Source organism: Panulirus ornatus, chromosome 4 (assembly GCF_036320965.1).
Source record: "Panulirus ornatus isolate Po-2019 chromosome 4, ASM3632096v1, whole genome shotgun sequence".
Taxonomy (NCBI): Eukaryota; Metazoa; Arthropoda; class Malacostraca; order Decapoda; family Palinuridae; genus Panulirus; species Panulirus ornatus.
The window spans coordinates 83,091,430-83,110,686 of record NC_092227.1 but is presented as its reverse complement, the minus strand read 5'-3'; the positions used below and the strand labels follow the sequence as shown (position 1 = coordinate 83,110,686).

Genomic DNA, 19,257 nt, shown 5'->3' with positions numbered 1-19,257 from the left:
CTCCTCCTCAAGCTGCTACTCAGGAAGCTTTACCCTCCTCCCCTTCCCTCCCTCCTCCTCAAGCTGCTACTCATGAAGCTTTACCCTCCTCCCCTTCCCTCCCTCCCTCCTCCTCAAGCTGCTACTCATGAAGCTTTACCCTCCTCCCCTTCCCTCCCTCACTCCCTCCTCCTCAAGCTGCTACTCATGAAGCTTTACCTCCTCCCCTTCCCTTCCTCCCTCCTCCTCAAGCCGCTAAGTCACGAAGCTTTACCCTCCTCCCCTTCCCTCCCTCCCTCCCTCCTCCTCAAGCTGCTAAGTCATGAAGCTTTACCTCCTCCCCTTCCCTCCCTCCCTCCCTCCCTCCTCCTCAAGCTGCTACTCATGAAGCTTTACCTCCTCCCCTTCCCTCCCTCCCTCACTCCTCCTCAAGCTGCTACTCATGAAACTTTACCTCCTCCTCAAGCTGCTTCTCACGAAGCTTTACCTCTCCAAAAAACATTTGGTTGTTGGGTGGTATGAATCCTCCACATCAATTGTAGTCTATGTGATAGCGAGAGATATCTTAATTGTAAATTACTAGTCTATAGCACAGTCCATGGGTATAGATATAGTATAGGTATAGACCAGATAATAGTATTCTATATGGACTATCGAGTCTTGGCCATGTATCCTTTTTTATATCTACGAAGCAGCGGAAATACAAAGATAAAATAAACTTATAAAAAGCTGATTTCCCTTAAAGAAGTGCCTTCATGAAGAGTCTTACCAAATTCCAACCGTAAATGACGTTAACGTCATGATCTTGGAACTGTGCATGACCGATACTTAGAAGAGGCAACACCAGGGGTAACTCAAGGTCAGTACGTGTACCAAACCTGAACCGACTAATAGTGATTACAAGGGTAGTGACAACCCGGGTTTGTAAGGGTCCACACCAACCCACACCAACGCACGAAAGGAAACAAGAGACTTGCACCACTACACAGACACAGACACAGACACACACACACATATATATATATATATATATATATATATATATATATATATATATATATATATATATATCTTTCTTTTTCTTTCAAACTATTCGCCATTTCCTGCATTAGCGAGGTAGCGTTAAGAACAGAGGACTGAGCCTTTGAGGGAATATCCTCATCTGGCCCTCTTCTCTGTTCCTTCTTTTGGAAAAAAAAAAGTAAAATATATATATATATATATATATATGTGTGGATGTGTGGATCAGGTGTTTGCTTTGAAGAATGTATGTGAGAAATACTTAGAAAAGCAAATGGATTTGTATGTAGCATTTATGGATCTGGAGAAGGCATATGATAGAGTTGATAGAGATGCTCTGTGGAAGGTATTAAGAATATATGGTGTGGGAGGCAAGTTGTTAGAAGCAGTGAAAAGTTTTTATCGAGGATGTAAGGCATGTGTACGTGTAGGAAGAGAGGAAAGTGATTGGTTCTCAGTGAATGTAGGTTTGCGGCAGGGGTGTGTGATGTCTCCATGGTTGTTTAATTTGTTTATGGATGGGGTTGTAAGGGAGGTAAATGCAAGAGTCCTGGAAAGAGGGGCAAGTATGAAGTCTGTTGGGGATGAGAGAGCTTGGGAAGTGAGTCAATTGTTGTTCGCTGATGATACAGCGCTGGTGGCTGATTCATGTGAGAAACTGCAGAAGCTGGTGACTGAGTTTGGTAAAGTGTGTGGAAGAAGAAAGTTGAGAGTAAATGTGAATAAGAGCAAGGTTATTAGGTACAGTAGGGGTGAGGGTCAAGTCAATTGGGAGGTGAGTTTGAATGGAGAAAAACTGGAGGAAGTGAAGTGTTTTAGATATCTGGGAGTGGATCTGTCAGCGGATGGAACCATGGAAGCGGAAGTGGATCATAGGGTGGGGGAGGGGGCGAAAATTTTGGGAGCCTTGAAAAATGTGTGGAAGTCGAGAACATTATCTCGGAAAGCAAAAATGGGTATGTTTGAGGGAATAGTGGTTCCAACAATGCTGTATGGTTGCGAGGCGTGGGCTATGGATAGAGATGTGCGCAGGAGGATGGATGTGCTGGAAATGAGATGTTTGAGGACAATGTGTGGTGTGAGGTGGTTTGATCGAGTAAGTAACGTAAGGGTAAGAGAGATGTGTGGAAATAAAAAGAGCGTGGTTGAGAGAGCAGAAGAGGGTGTTTTGAAATGGTTTGGGCACATGGAGAGAATGAGTGAGGAGAGATTGACCAAGAGGATATATGTGTCGGAGGTGGAGGGAACGAGGAGAAGAGGGAGACCAAATTGGAGGTGGAAAGATGGAGTGAAAAAGATTTTGTGTGATCGGGGCCTATGAACATGCAGGAGGGTGAAAGGAGGGCAAGAAATAGAGTGAATTGGAGCATGTGGTATACGGGGTTGACGTGCTGTCAGTGGATTGAACAAGGCATGTGAAGCGTCTGGGGTAAACCATGGAAAGCTGTGTAGGTATGTATATTTGCTGTGTGTGGACGTGTGTATTACATGTGTATGGGGGTGGGTTGGGCCATTTCTTTCGTCTGTTTCCTTGCGCTACCTCGCAAACGCGGGAGACAGCGACAAAGTAAAAAAAAAAAAAAAAAAAAAAAAAAATATATATATATATATATATATATATATATATATATATATATATATATATATATATATATATATATATATATATATTGGGTCAAAATCACATGGACACCGTTTTATCCATCCGTCTCCACTACGATCAAACTTAGTTTCCTATAATTATCAAATCTTTACGTGCTCGAATACCACCAGCTCCCTCCACCCTAAGGTGCAGGGAAGAGTGAACGTCTTGCATTCGTCTGCAAAATTTGGAACTTCTATTCAGAACTTGGGAAGTTTATACGTCCATTCTTCTGTTCCTTCATTTTCTCTGGTCCCGTATTACAGGACAAAGACATGCTTCCGAATGGTCTTCAAGTCTATCATTTCACTCTACAGTCTTCGTTACCTTGTCCTCTCAGACAAATCATGCACGTTTGTTACTTCCTTTATCGATTTTAGTTCGCAAGGCAAGCTATGGCTACTTTCCTCCACAGCTCACATCAAATCTTCAGTCAGGAGTGGAGTCGATCCTCTTTCCGCATGGGGAAATATATCATAAGGGAAGACTTAGTCACCTTCCTCAACCCCGATTTAAGACAAGGAGATAAGATTCAATCCTCCACCATTCACCATACTCGCAATGCATGGGCAGAAGCTGGTACTTTATAGTTCACTATAACCAGTAAATTACGAAGGATATCATCCTCCATCTGTCCACAGCATCGAGTAAAAGAGATTGGATTCTCTCCTCCACTGTTCATCATATCGAGCAAAGACAGTAGGATTCCTTCCTCCAACACCCACCTCAGTGTAGAACACATGACTCCTTCCACTCCTCTTTATAACCCAGTAGATGGAGACGGATCCTCCTCCAGTAGCGAGGTAAGGACTCTCCTTCACTATAGCCAATAGAATAAAAAGCGAAAGTCTCCAGCGTCTACTTTTCACTATAGCCAATATAGAAGGGTAGGATCCCCTTTCTCCATTACCGACTATAGCCAGGAGATAAGGTAAGATTTTTCCTTATCATTAAGACACTGGAAAAGACATATCATCACGTCTTCTCTCTGAGGTCCTATATCCCGTACACACGACGCCGGGTAAACCTCGTAGGTACCCCACTTTAAGAGCTCTCTTAACCTAATGTAGACTAAGGCTTTCCTAGTCTCTCTCTCTCTCTCTCTCTCTCTCTCTCTCTCTCTCTCTCTCTCTCTCTCTCTCTCTCTCTCTCTCTCTCTCTCTCTCTCTCTGGAGTCTCAAAATGCGTTTTACGAAAACCGATTTCTCTCTCTCTCTCTCTCTCTCTCTCTCTCTCTCTCTCTCTCTCTCTCTCTCTCTCTCTCTCTCTCTCTCTCTCTCTTTCCTGTTTCTTTTTTCCTTTTTCTTTACGAGGAGAAACATAAACCTCCACAGCAGATGGCGTTTAGAGAGGAGAACACAAGGCTTTGAAAAATGGTTTCGGCTTTTCTTGTGTTACAACGAATCTGGCTGCAAGGGAACCAGTAAAATTGAGAACTGAAACTGGAGTCATTGTCTGCCACGATAAGATGCTGAGAGAATTGTGTTACCTTCGGGGTGACTTTATATATATAATCCTACGATCTCTTGATATGTCACAGCCTCGAAGTTTATAACATAGGCTGAATCTCATCCTCTAAAGAGACGTATTTGACAGTGAACTGTGTTGGCCTTTAGGTTGGTCATTAGACAAAGGGACTGCAAGTCTAAGGTTCACTGTCAGCCGACCCATAAATGTATCTTAAGATTCTATTTTCTATACATATATGACACAGAACATTCCAGACGTATTGGAAAACATGCAAGACGGGAAAGCCAAGTTATGTCCAGCATTTTCAGGTGGGGGGAGGTCGGTCTCTCTCCTCGTGGGTATCGGGTCGTTTGCTGAAGTGAGGCGATATTTATGTAGCAGGGGAAGGTGGTGCCCTTGCCTGCCACCATACCCCATCACCTCCTCTCTCCTCCTCCTCCTCAAGCCGCTAAGTCATGAAGCTTTACCTCCTCCCCTTCCCTCCCTCCCTCCCTCCCTCCTCCTCAAGCTGCTACTCATGAAGCTTTACCTCCTCCCCTTCCCTCCCTCCCTCCTCCTCAAGCTGCTACTCATGAAGCTTTACCCTCCTCCCCTTCCCTCCCTCACTCCCTCCTCCTCAAGCTGCTACTCATGAAGCTTTACCTCCTCCCCTTCCCTCCCTCCCTCCTCCTCAAGCTGCTACTCATGAAGCTTTACCTCCTCTCCCTTCCCTCCCTCCCTCCCTCCTCCTCAAGCTGCTACTCAGGAAGCTTTACCCTCCTCCCCTTCCCTCCCTCCCTCCTCCTCAAGCTGCTACTCATGAAGCTTTACCCTCCTCCCCTTCCCTCCCTCCCTCCTCCTCAAGCTGCTACTCATGAAGCTTTACCCTCCTCCCCTTCCCTCCCTCACTCCCTCCTCCTCAAGCTGCTACTCATGAAGCTTTACCTCCTCCCCTTCCCTTCCTCCCTCCTCCTCAAGCCGCTAAGTCACGAAGCTTTACCCTCCTCCCCTTCCCTCCCTCCCTCCCTCCTCCTCAAGCTGCTAAGTCATGAAGCTTTACCTCCTCCCCTTCCCTCCCTCCCTCCCTCCCTCCTCCTCAAGCTGCTACTCATGAAGCTTTACCTCCTCCCCTTCCCTCCCTCCCTCACTCCTCCTCAAGCTGCTACTCATGAAACTTTACCTCCTCCTCAAGCTGCTTCTCACGAAGCTTTACCTCTCCAAAAAAACATTTGGTTGTTGGTATGAATCCTCCACATCAATTGTAGTCTATGTGATAGCGAGAGATATCTTAATTGTAAATTACTAGTCTATAGCACAGTCCATGGGTATAGATATAGTATAGGTATAGACCAGATAATAGTATTCTATATGGACTATCGAGTCTTGGCCATGTATCCTTTTTTATATCTACGAAGCAGCGGAAATACAAAGATAAAATAAACTTATAAAAAGCTGATTTCCCTTAAAGAAGTGCCTTCATGAAGAGTCTTACCAAATTCCAACCGTAAATGACGTTAACGTCATGATCTTGGAACTGTGCATGACCGATACTTAGAAGAGGCAACACCAGGGGTAACTCAAGGTCAGTACGTGTACCAAACCTGAACCGACTAATAGTGATTACAAGGGTAGTGACAACCCGGGTTTGTAAGGGTCCACACCAACCCACACCAACGCACGAAAGGAAACAAGAGACTTGCACCACTACACAGACACAGACACAGACACACACACACATATATATATATATATATATATATATATATATATATATATATATATATATATATATATCTTTCTTTTTCTTTCAAACTATTCGCCATTTCCTGCATTAGCGAGGTAGCGTTAAGAACAGAGGACTGAGCCTTTGAGGGAATATCCTCATCTGGCCCTCTTCTCTGTTCCTTCTTTTGGAAAAAAAAAGTAAAATATATATATATATATATATATATGTGTGGATGTGTGGATCAGGTGTTTGCTTTGAAGAATGTATGTGAGAAATACTTAGAAAAGCAAATGGATTTGTATGTAGCATTTATGGATCTGGAGAAGGCATATGATAGAGTTGATAGAGATGCTCTGTGGAAGGTATTAAGAATATATGGTGTGGGAGGCAAGTTGTTAGAAGCAGTGAAAAGTTTTTATCGAGGATGTAAGGCATGTGTACGTGTAGGAAGAGAGGAAAGTGATTGGTTCTCAGTGAATGTAGGTTTGCGGCAGGGGTGTGTGATGTCTCCATGGTTGTTTAATTTGTTTATGGATGGGGTTGTTAGGGAGGTAAATGCAAGAGTCTTGGAAAGAGGGGCAAGTATGAAGTCTGTTGGGGATGAGAGAGCTTGGGAAGTGAGTCAGTTGTTGTTCGCTGATGATACAGCGCTGGTGGCGGATTCATGTGAGAAACTGCAGAAGCTGGTGACGGAGTTTGGTAAAGTGTGTGGAAGAAGAAAGTTAAGAGTAAATGTGAATAAGAGCAAGGTTATTAGGTACAGTAGGGTTGAGGGTCAAGTCAATTGGGAGGTGAGTTTGAATGGAGAAAAACTGGAGGAAGTGAAGTGTTTTAGATATCTGGGAGTGGATCTGTCAGCGGATGGAACCATGGAAGAGGAAGTGGATCATAGGGTGGGGGAGGGGGCGAAAATTTTGGGAGCCTTGAAAAATGTGTGGAAGTCGAGAACATTATCCGGAAAGCAAAAATGGGTATGTTTGAAGGAATAGTGGTTCCAACAATGTTGTATGGTTGCGAGGCGTGGGCTATGGATAGAGTTGTTCGCAGGAGGATGGATGTGCTGGAAGTGAGATGTTTGAGGACAATGTGTGGTGTGAGGTGGTTTGATCGAGTAAGTAACGTAAGGGTAAGAGAGATGTGTGGAAATAAAAAGAGCGTGGTTGAGAGAGCAGAAGAGGGTGTTTTGAAATGGTTTGGGCACATGGAGAGAATGAGTGAGGAAAGATTGACCAAGAGGATATATGTGTCGGAGGTGGAGGGAACGAGGAGAAGAGGGAGACCGAATTGGAGGTGGAAAGATGGAGTGAAAAGGATTTTGTGTGATCGGGGCCTGAACATGCAGGAGGGTGAAAGGAGGGCAAGGAATAGAGTGAATTGGAGCGATGTGGTATACAGGGGTTGACGTGCTGTCAGTGGATTGAATCAGGGCATGTGAAGCGTCCGGGGTAAACCATGGAAAGCTGTGTAGGTATGTATATTTGCGTGTGTGGACGTGTGTATGTACATGTGTATGGGGGGGGGGTTGGGCCATTTCTTTCGTCTGTTTCCTTGCGCTACCTCGCAAACGCGGGAGACAGCGACGAGGTATAAAAAAAAAAAAAAAAAAAATATATATATATATATATATATATATATATATATATATATATATATATATATATATATATATATATATATATATATATATTTCATACTATTCGTCATTTCCCGCGTTAGCGAGGTAGCGTTAAGAATAGAGGACTGGGCCTTTGAAAGGAATATCCTCACCTGGCCCCCTTCTCTGTTCCTTCTTTTGGAAAATTGAAAAAAAAAAAAAAGAGAGGGAGGGTTTCCAACCACCCGCTCCCTCCCCTTTTAGTTGCCTTCTACGACACGCAGTGGGACATTCATCGTAACACATGGTGTCATATGGGCTTCCTTCTTCTTTCTTCTTCTTTTTATTCATGTTCTTGATCCTAAGGCTTGTGTCTGATGGAACCTTTGTTGTCCATAGTAGCAACGTTACGATGATGTCGTAACACGATTAAACCACAAACATTACGAGGATGTCGTAACTTGATTAAACCACAGATCTCAATCGTAGCGTAATGTTACGAGGACGTCGTAACTTGATTACACCACAGATCTCATTCGTAGCGTAAGGTTACGAGGACGTCGTAACTTGATTAAACCACAGATCTCCCTTGCACTAACGTTACGAGAATGTCTTACGTAACTTGATTAAACCAAAGATGTCGATCGTAGCGTAACATTACGAGAATGTCGTACGTTAGTCGCTTGAAGTGGTTTCTGCTACTGGAAGAATATGCTTCCACACCCACGCAAGAGGAGAGGGATGTAAACAAAGCTTATCCTTTTACGAACTATACAGAACAGATGTGGTCTTTGATGTCAAGGGATTATCCGGGTTTATGGACCTTTTTCCAACTTTTATTGAGACGGACGGTACGCGCTGCGCTGCAAACGGTTGCTGGGTAATGTTCCCACTGTCGGGGAGGACCGAGTTGTTTTGTTAATTTTAACTCAGATCGGTAAAATGGACCGTCAACGTAGTGGAGCTCGCATCTTATTGGCTGATGTCTTTCATCAGTTCCCTTTAGCCAGTGTTGGCACTGGAGCACAGGAGGACGAGAGTAGATGAGTTGCTCCTTAAGACACACTGCCGACACCCATGAGCATTTCCTCCAGTTGGATTGGATGTGTACGAGGGTAGTACTTGTGCACACTACTCACACTGAAGGACGTGTGGGTCAAGAGGCTTATGGTAACTTGACCTGACTAAACTTTCAAGATGTCGTGGAGTGTGTGTGTGTGTGTGTGTGTGTGTGTGTAGGGCGATCAATCGAGGGACGCTAGTTGCTACGTGAACTGCCTCGTCTCAAAACTACTGAATCGTTAAAGGTCTCAAGCGTGTACATTTTCCTCATGGTTTCCTGATGGCTGTACTGTACTTTTGAGTGAATTATCCGCAATCGACAATGTATCGTTGATGACCAAACGTACTGTTTATTTTTTTGCATGTATTTTGGTGTGATTTCTGAGGACGTGGTATGTTAAGGCTTCTGCGCGTGGTGTACAAAGGAATAAATACAAAAGCAGACAAAGGAATGAGAAGGAATTCAAACAAGAAATGGCGATCGGATCCTTTCGAAGTTGTTTGTGATAGAGGAAAAGGATCGGAAACTCGCACGTCGGTGTGGTAGGGGTAAAACAACATAGACATTTCAAAGAGAAAAATGACTGTAAACTGGACGAGAGGTTATTAGGATCATGTGTATCCTTTCCAACTGGTAGTAGCAGGCATAGAAATAGATAATCCTAGTATTGCTAAAGTAGGAAGGAGCATATTCTTACCTCCTTCTTCAGCCTGTCTCCTGGGATCCCTGGAAAAAAAAAATAGGTACCTCATTACTCCATATTATTCAGTTTGGAATAGGAAATGATTACTGTCAACTTTGCTATATATGACAATGTTTGTGTGTGTGTGTGTGTGTGTGTGTGTGTGTGTGTGTGTGTGTGTGTGTGTGTGTGTGTGTGTCTGTGAGTGTGTGTGTGATTGTTTGTTTAATTTGTATATGGATAAGGTTGTGATGGTCTGAGGGATGGTATATGGAACAGCCTTACAGAGGAAGAGGGGCGGGTCTGGTGGGAAAGGCCTGGGAGATGAGGTGGTTGCTCTCTGCTGATGGCACGGTTCTGGTGGCAGATTCAAGAGAGAAACTGCAGAAGCTGGTTTCTCAAGTCTGGGAAAAACTTGAGAGTATTAAAAAAAAAGAGTCTGGTAATAAAGTTGAGTAAGTAATAGAGAAAGGTCAGGTAGAGTGTATGAATGGAGAGAACATGGAGGAAGTGGAGTGGCCCATGGCAGCAGTTGGATCCATGGAAGGTTTTGTGGGTGAGGGGAATAAGTTGCTGTCGACAGAACTCCACAATGCCCGCCCAAAAAACGATCTCGGGCCACTGAGAACGCTCTCTCCCTACCGTTCTTGGTGGCCCAGCTGGAATGTAGATGTGAAGGAATGGCGCCATTTCTTCGCCTGTTCCTGGCGCTACCCTCGCTGACGAGGGAAACTGCAAACATATACATATATATATATATATATATATATATATATATATATATATATATATATATATATATATATATATATATTCCTATGAGTCCCCGTGGACTCATAGGAATATCTTGATCAAGCGCAAAATTGTGATCCTTTCCAATATATATATATATATATATATATATATATATATATATATATATATATACATATATATATATAGATAGATATATAGATAGAAAGGTGTGTATATGTGCATAAAGAAGAATCATATATAAAATCTTATTTACTGTGCAAGCGAGAGTATTCACACCAAGAGATCTTTCGCTGGAAAAAAAAATTTCATTTATTTTATTTTTTCAAATGGAAAAAACTCCAACGGTGACTGTAATTTTTTTTTCAGATATAATTGCGTTCCTTTTATGTTGTGCCCATATTTTGCTGGTGATATATTTTCACATTTCGTTTTTTTTTTTATAATAAAAATTCTTGTTTTGTCTAGACGTAAGCCACATGACAAAAGCATGGACCAGGCATTTTTATACACAAAAAAAGAATAATTTTTTCATAGTGAAATTAACAATTAATATTTCTGTAATGTGCAACACAGCTTACGCTATTTCCTCAAAAAAAAAATTAAACGAAGAGATCACTTCCCAAAAGAAAACGAAGAGATCATTTCCCAAAAGAAAACGAAGAGATCATTTCCCATTTTTTTTTTTCTAATTCCAACCAATAAGACTCTTGCTCATCACTTGGTCTCTCATTACCAGATACCACTGAAATCTTCGTCCATATGCCCCAGATTTATTCTTTTTAAATACACGCTCAATAAAAATCACTTAAGCATTTATTAGAATAATTTTATAAAGATTATTATATTCATTTCTCTCTAACAATGGTATACATCATAACTTTGACACGAGCGATTTCTATGTATATATATATATATATATATATATATATATATATATATATATATATATATATATATATATATCATCTCCAAAGTTTACCCTGTATATATTTCAAAAAGAATTTGTGCTGAATGTCTGTGTAGTGTATGACATTACCTTACCATACGAACGAGACTGTATGCATGAACAAGGAAAATTCATAAAACAGAAGTTTCAACTTTTTTTTTCTCCAAATTTTTGATCAACACAATCCACTGTTTATCCAATATACAATAACAAGATTACATGCGATTACTTTTCCTAGCAATAAATGTTCAGTTTCCATCGCAAAAAAAAAGAAAAAAAAATATTACTAAAATCACAGCTTCATTTTTCATTTCTGAGATAAAAAAAAAAGGGGTAGTTTTAAACATGATTGCATGCATGGTGTACATATCTATGAGGATATTAAAATGAGACAGGGAGCTCAGATAATTCTCTCTCTCTCTCTCTCTCTCTCTCTCTCTCTCTCTCTCTCTCTCTCTCTCTCTCTCTCTCTCTATATATATATATATATATATATATATATATATATATATATATATATATATACGAACAAAGTTCGATCCTGGCTGCTGGAGGTTTGTATGCGATATATATATATATATATATATATATATATATATATATATATATATATATATATATATATATATATATATATATATATTCTTATAAGTCCACCAGGTAATGAACCACGATAAGTTCCCAAGTGCACTTTCGTGTAATAATCACATCATCAGGGCAGACACAAGAAAGAAATATAACAGTCAGTTGATATACAACGATGAGACGTAGCTAGGACGCCGTTTGGTAAACAAGTAACTACCCTAATGGAGGTCGGGTGCGTTCGAGTCTGGCAATAAGCGATCATAAACTTATTTAAGTAGACAAGAAGGGGAACTGTTTACAAATTCTATGAACAATAAAGCTATCCAATTTGTATAGACCGTTCACTAATATCAATGTTAAAATTCTTTGTATAGTCAATAATAGAAGCTTCAATGATATTTCTCGTGGTACAGGAGTTAGAGTTAACAACTGAGATGACATTACGTCAGTCAATACAATGATCATAATTTCGAAATTCCATTTGATGACCTCTTAGAATATTTATTTGATGTCTGGATGATATTTATTTAAACACACACACACACACACACACACACACACACACACACACACACATACAATCCATATTCCGACAGAATACATATAAAAAGAAATACGCCTGCATAACATAGAGAAATACTCACAAAACTAAACAGAAAAAAAAGACAATGTATACACACCCAACAACAGAGAATACACACGATCGATATATTGTTAATAGACGATCCATTGCCACAGAGACGAAAAAAACCCGAGCTCCACGATGCAAGTTGTCAAATCCTTATTCATATTCAAGTTTTCAATTCGCATATGAATGCAAACCCACCTGTTATTCACCCAAATACATCGACAATCATATGATAAATACAGGAACGAGAATAGCAGCACCTTGAGCTTAATGGGTATGAAGACTCGGATCTCCAAATGTGATCAGTGATACATGATAACATACAGTGGAAGATACGTATATTGGAAGTGGCTTTGTAGATGCAGGTAAAGCAACACGTAACTATGCGACGAAGACATTCAAATGACTGCATTGTGGTCATAGGTGAAGTATACACCTAAAAGCAATCAGACCAGAGTAAATATATATATATATATATATATATATATATATATATATATATATATATATATATATATATATATATATATAATAAGATATATATTATTGATCCTGTTTCCTGATTTATAATAAGGATAATCATTATTGATCCCTGTTTCCTGCATTATCGATGTAGCGCCAGAATCAGACAAAGAAAGGCCGCGTTGAGCTCGCATCCAATCTCCAGCTGTCATGTGCAATACACCGAAACCACAAACCTCTCCATGGTTTACACCCAGACGCTTCACATGCCCTGGTTCAGTCTACTTACAGCACGTCGACTCCGGTGTACCACATCGTTCCAATTCATTCTATAACCGCGCGCGCCTCTCGTCCTTCTGTATGTTCAGGCCCGGATCACACAAAATCTTTTTCACTTCATCCATCTATCACCAACTTGGTTTTCCGCTTCGCCTTGTCCCCTTCATTTCTCATACTTATATCCTCTCTGTCAATCTCTTCTCACTCATTCTCTCCATATGTCCCAAACCATTTCAGCACGCCCTCTTCACCTCTCTCCACCACGCTCTTTCTCATTAGCACACCTCTCTCTCTCACCCGTTTATTACTGTATCCATCAAACCATCTCACACCACATATTGTCCTCAGACGTTTTATTTCATTTCACCCTCCTCCGCATTCATACAATATATATATATATATATATATATATATATATATATATATATATATATATATATATATATATATATATATATATGTATATATATATAAACACACACTTGAAATATAATCATTTAGATACGTTCAATCCAACAGCTATATATGCATCTGTAATTCAACCACTTGTACACACGTTCAGACCATATGTAACACACGACCAGCTATAACAGAGATCTGTATTTTTTGCTCAACTCAAAACACCAGTAGATGTAAAAATCACCAGTGGATGTAAAAATACATCAGTACATGTAAAATATACACCAGGAGATGTAAATACACTCCAGCAGATGTAAAATACACACTAGTAGATGTAAAATACACACCTGTAGATGTAAAAATACTCACCAGTAGATGTAAAATGCACCAGTATATATAAATATACACCGGCAGATGTAAATACACACCAATAGATGTAAAAATACACACCAATAGATGTAAAAATACACACCAGTACATGTAAAAATACACCAGCAGATGTGAAAATACACCAGTAGATGTAAATACGACTAAAAATTCCTCAAAATACTCATGTCCAAAGCGAGAGAAATTCCGACCTAATAAAACTTCAAGCACTTGACTCAAACCGAACTGACAGCTATCAGGCTTTCCCATTTCCAGGAAACACTGGATGATGGAAGCGAAAAGAACCAGGGAATGTCCGTTGCGTACGAACACCAGCTCTGGCACCAGGTGAACACGTAGAGCCGTACAAACATCAGCTCTGGCACCAGGTGAACACGTAGAGCTGTACAAACACCAGCTCTGGCACCAGGTGAACACGTAGAGCCGTGCGAACATCAGCTCTGGCACCAGGTGAACACGTAGAGCCGTACAAACACCAGCTCTGGCACCAGGTGAACACGTAGAGCTGTACAAACACCAGCTCTGGCACCAGGTGAACACGTAGAGCCGTACAAACACCAGCTCTGGCACCAGGTGAACACGTAGAGCCGTACAAACATCAGCTCTGGCACCAGGTGAACACGTAGAGCCGTACGAACACCAGCTCTGGCACCAGGTGAACACGTAGAGCCGTACAAACACCAGCTCTGGCACCAGGTGAACACGTAGAGCCGTACAAACACCAGCTCTGGCACCAGGTGAACACGTAGAGCCGTACAAACACCAGCTCTGGCACCAGGTGAACACGTAGAGCCGTACAAACACCAGCTCTGGCACCAGGTGAACACGTAGAGCCGTACAAACACCAGCTCTGGCACCAGGTGAACACGTAGAGCCGTACAAACACCAGCTCTGGCACCAGGTGAACACGTAGAGCCGTACAAACACCAGCTCTAGCACCAGGTGAACACGTAGAGCCGTGGGAGTTTAATGACCCCGCTGCTTAATTCTTCAGGTCTGGAAATATGGGAAATCGATGTTTTGAATTGTAATACGCCCACGTGGGTTAGATTCGTTGGAATTCTTCTCGCAATGATGGAATTGGTGTTTATATAATGCCATTAAGACACTCCCGCTCTACAGTTTATATGAAATAGATATAGTAAAACAGATATAACATTGTTAACGAATATCAGTGGATAAAATATGATGTGATGAAAAGGGACCTCATCCAACAGTGCTTTAATATACATCGTTTCCTTGACCAAGATAGAGGAGCGTAATTTTTCCCTCGAATATTACACCCAGAACATTTCAATCCATATGGTTTTGCATTCTCCCCCTCCCCTGGACTACGAGCAAGCGCCGGCACACAGACAGTAGACTACATCGTTAGTCTTGTACCAGCACTATACGATCCTCAGGTGCATGATGATTGGTGTACAGCTAACACATCATTTACTCATGGGTTTGGATGCCAGACTACGCCTGGTACATATTCCAATCACTATTCAGTTGTTAATCTTATCGCCAGTTGTAAGAAAAAATACTTTATGTACACACTGTGATTCTTCACATGCTATTCCAGTGGTAACTGTGGGATCCGAATGGCAGACATTCACGGCAAACTGTCTGATATTTCATATCCTCCTTCTTCGTTCGAGTAGATGTCTTTACGACAGTGGTTTCCCAAGAACACTATGTTTCCCTCATTTCCCTTAGCTTGTGTAAGAACACAGACTAAAGGAGAGACACACAAGCACACTGATACGGGCAGTCCTCAACTTTATAGGAAGTCAATTCCTACTGCTCAAGACGGGCTGGTGGCGCTGGTAATTCTCAACTATTCCAGCAGAAGTAACTCTTCCTGCCTCAATGAGTTGGGGCAAACCTTCGTTGTTATACTGTCGTCCCCTCTGTCACTTCACCCTCTCTAGATAAGGATGATAATTTCTCTTCTTCAATGAGCAGAAATGTCATTCATACACCCTAAAATATGATAATCACTCGTTCTGGCCATTAAAATAACCCTCATCAGAAAATTTGGATGAGGTCTGGAATGTCTTATTATGATCATTAAAGCGGTGGTAACAAGGGAATAGCTTACAGAAGCTTCAGAAACTTCCTATTAACATTATAAAGATTCCAGTCGCCTGCCCAGTGATGTTCAACTTGGCTATAAAGACTCTTCAACCCCGGCGAGTAAACGGGTCAGGTATAAATGCACAGCAGGAGGAGGATGTACTAAAGTTACAGGAGGATCACTACTGGGAAATCGCTCATATGCTTCGTCTGCAGGGGATCCCGGTCGCCTTTTCGAATTATCAACATTTAAATGAGATCAGACTCTCTCAAACCTCATCCACACTTTCTGATGAGTTTTTAATCTTATTCCCCCAAAACGAAAGGAAAAGAGAATTTCATCTGAGGAGCAGAAAAGGATACTATTACTTTATATGTTGATGTTCCTTATATATATATATATATATATATATATATATATATATATATATATATATATATATATATATATATATATATATATACACGAATATTGTGCATATGAACGCGCACTTCCATATAACACACAAACCTCCAACAGCCGGATCGAACCCGGGACCCCTGTGTGGCAGGCGGGAGCGATACTGCTAGGCTATGATCGCCTAGCGGTAGCACTCTCGCCTGCCACGCAGGGGTCCCGGGTTCGATCCTAGCTGTCGGAGGTTTATATATATATATATATATATATATATATATATATATATATATATATATATATATATATATATATATATATATATAAACAATGAGACTTCGGAAATGGAGAAACACCACCATGAAAAGCAATCACGAGAATCCTGAGCGCTTTCGTGTATTACCACATCTTCAGAGGACAAGTTATGGAGAGACAAAACAGACGCAATACAGGTCATATGTACAGAACCAGAGGATACATGGAATGAGGTCAAGTCACCTTGCAATAACTGAGGGGTGAGGTGGAAGATGGTATTGCATAACCCACCCTCAACCTAACCTTGACCTGACAATTCCCGGTTGACCTCACTCAGGTAAACCCGAACACAAGGCTGATAAAGCACAAAGCAACTTATACTTTAGAACCGTTGATAAATCTTTTTTACAATATTCTCAACAATAAAAGGGTTTCATCTGAACATGCCTAGACTGACATTCAAATACATCTATCAACATGGATTTTAATTACGTTCGCTGTGATCATATTTCTACGAAATATAATACAAATATGATAGAATCCAGCATAATGAAAGACAATGATGTCTATGTACTGTATGTCAGTTAAAAAACGGCAAGTACGCTACTCAAGCAAGACTCGGCGAAATGGCATGTCGTCGCTCAAGTCGATCCACCACACTCATTATATGGGTTCCAGGCGGTTGGTTGTATGATGGACAGACTCAGGAGTAACTGTCTAGCATGGGCCAATAGGCCTCTTGCAGTGCCCTCACTTCTTATGTCCTTTTGACTCACTTCGGCAACTCTGTATATAAAAGTTTCTCTCCTGAAGTCGCCAAACCCCTTCTTCCATCGTCAGTGATTACCTCGAGTCACCAAAATGTTTTCCCAAACACTAAGGTCAACAAGCCCACAATTTCGCGACCATAACCCACCCTGCGCCTAACTAACTCTGTAAAAACCCTTTTGTTTGATAAGATTTACCTACACTTTTCAAGCTCCATGTACACTAAGCAGCATGCTATATAAGAAGCCATCCTCGTCCATCCATCCACTGCCCTGTCACTATCCATGTTGTCTTACGCAGCCCATTCATGCTGGCGTCGCGTCGTTCGCGGCCATCCACCTCAACTGAGTCCGCTCTCGCTCTTCTCACGACAGAGCGACTCGTGCAACCCTTTGACATTCAAATTCAAGTCCTCCTCCTCCACTTTTTTTTTTCCCTCTCCAACCTTACGTACGCTGTTCAGGGGAAGCAGGGAAATGAAAGACTCATCGACTGAAGACGTCGAGTGTTTGATCATGGTCTTAACCTCCCGTTACCTTTGGACTTTGTGTGCGTGTGTGTGTGTGTGTCCCTCTCTGAGAAACATGGATCCTCCCTACATAATTCTAGTTTATCAAATGATGTATTCACGGACTCAGGAGGATACCATTGTAAGGCCTTCCTGGCCAAGAGGTATAACTACTCCATTTTTTTTTTTCTAGAGGCACTTATGTGGCAAACCCCCGACGTCATTTCAGCAGCATTGTCCGCTGTCCACTATAGCGTCACCTCATTCTTTCCCCAGCCCTAACGGAGCTGGGAAGTCCCATCTCCACAACCACATCCAAAAGATGATCTTCAACTAATCTGACTTTGATATAGACAATCTTCAAGCCTGGGATGTCCCATCCCCACATCCTAAAGATGATCTTCAATCAATTTGACTTTGAGACAGACAATCCTAAAGCTAAGGAACCCTCTCTCCTGACCTCACCAGCGCCAACACACTCTCTCCTCACCTTATGAGGCTCTGGGATACACCAGAATTCTTGAGCACATCAATCAACTTTGCGGACGGTACAAAACCAATCAACAACCCCTTCATACCCATTACTGCACTCATGTCGTGAAGCAGCTGGCAGTCTCATACAAGACACGATAATGATAATATTATTGCACCTCAGTACACTCCTTTGCAATCCCCGTCCCAACGATTCATAAGATGAGTGGATCATTTTGCCAGGATTATTGATGACGAACGTTGGTATGCATTATCATATAGATATCATCAGGAAATGGATATCACATGGGCGCCCCAGCGGTGGTGGGGGAGGTATAATGGCTCAGCCTAGACCAAAGGTCGTTAACGCTCAATGCCTCTGGAATGTCGGGGATCCGTTAGGAGCCGCCAGCGAAGAAGATATAGCTCATGGGAGCCCCGTCAGGTTGGAGGTGACTGGATAAATGGCATAGCCAGTCGCAAAATAGCAGCTAAGTGGTGCATAGCTCCGGTGCGAGAGGAACTCACTCGTCTTCGACCTTCATTCGAGAATAAGACGAATGAAATGGATAGTGATGTCTGGCGTAGATGGACGAGTGACTGAACGCGAAGAACCACGGAGGACGAATGGTTTAAAACAGTCACCGATGTGGGCCACTGTTTCGAAGACGATCCCACGGTTGCCATCACTTGTATACTGTATACTGTATATAGTTTGACGTTGGGGGAAGCACAGTGGCAAGAAAACAGACCTTTATCAAGGTATATGTACACACACACACACACACACACATATATATATATATATATATATATATATATATATATATATATATATATATATATATATATATATATATATATGCTCTAGACTACTACCTGGATCTGTCCCAACCATGTCCTATGAACTCGTTTTCCTCTGACAAGACAGGGGCTGAACCACTATCAGTTGCTGGAGAGATACAGCAGAGACTGGAAACGTGGAAGTGGATACTGTAAGGTGAGAAAACCACCCTCTATCCAGGGACGTTAGACGCTCATGAGTCATCACAACCTAACACAATTTGAAAACTCAATTTCAGGTCAGAAATAAGAGGGATGCTTAGATGAAGATGAACACATGACGAAGAGACGATCAAAATATGGAGAACACATGCTAAGGAAGGAAATACAACGAGGAGCAGATTAAGACATTATAAACAT

General features: G+C 41.6%; 1 protein-coding gene across 1 annotated transcript in view; it reads right to left on the bottom strand.

Moving 5' to 3' along the window:
* Nucleotides 1-19,257, bottom strand: part of LOC139745998 (uncharacterized) — a 498,500-nt gene that overhangs the window by 121,530 nt on the left and 357,713 nt on the right. The window contains exon 3 of the mRNA XM_071656776.1: nt 9,171-9,199. The gene's annotated coding sequence lies outside the window, so the exon portion shown is untranslated. The remainder of the gene's footprint in view (nt 1-9,170; nt 9,200-19,257) is intronic.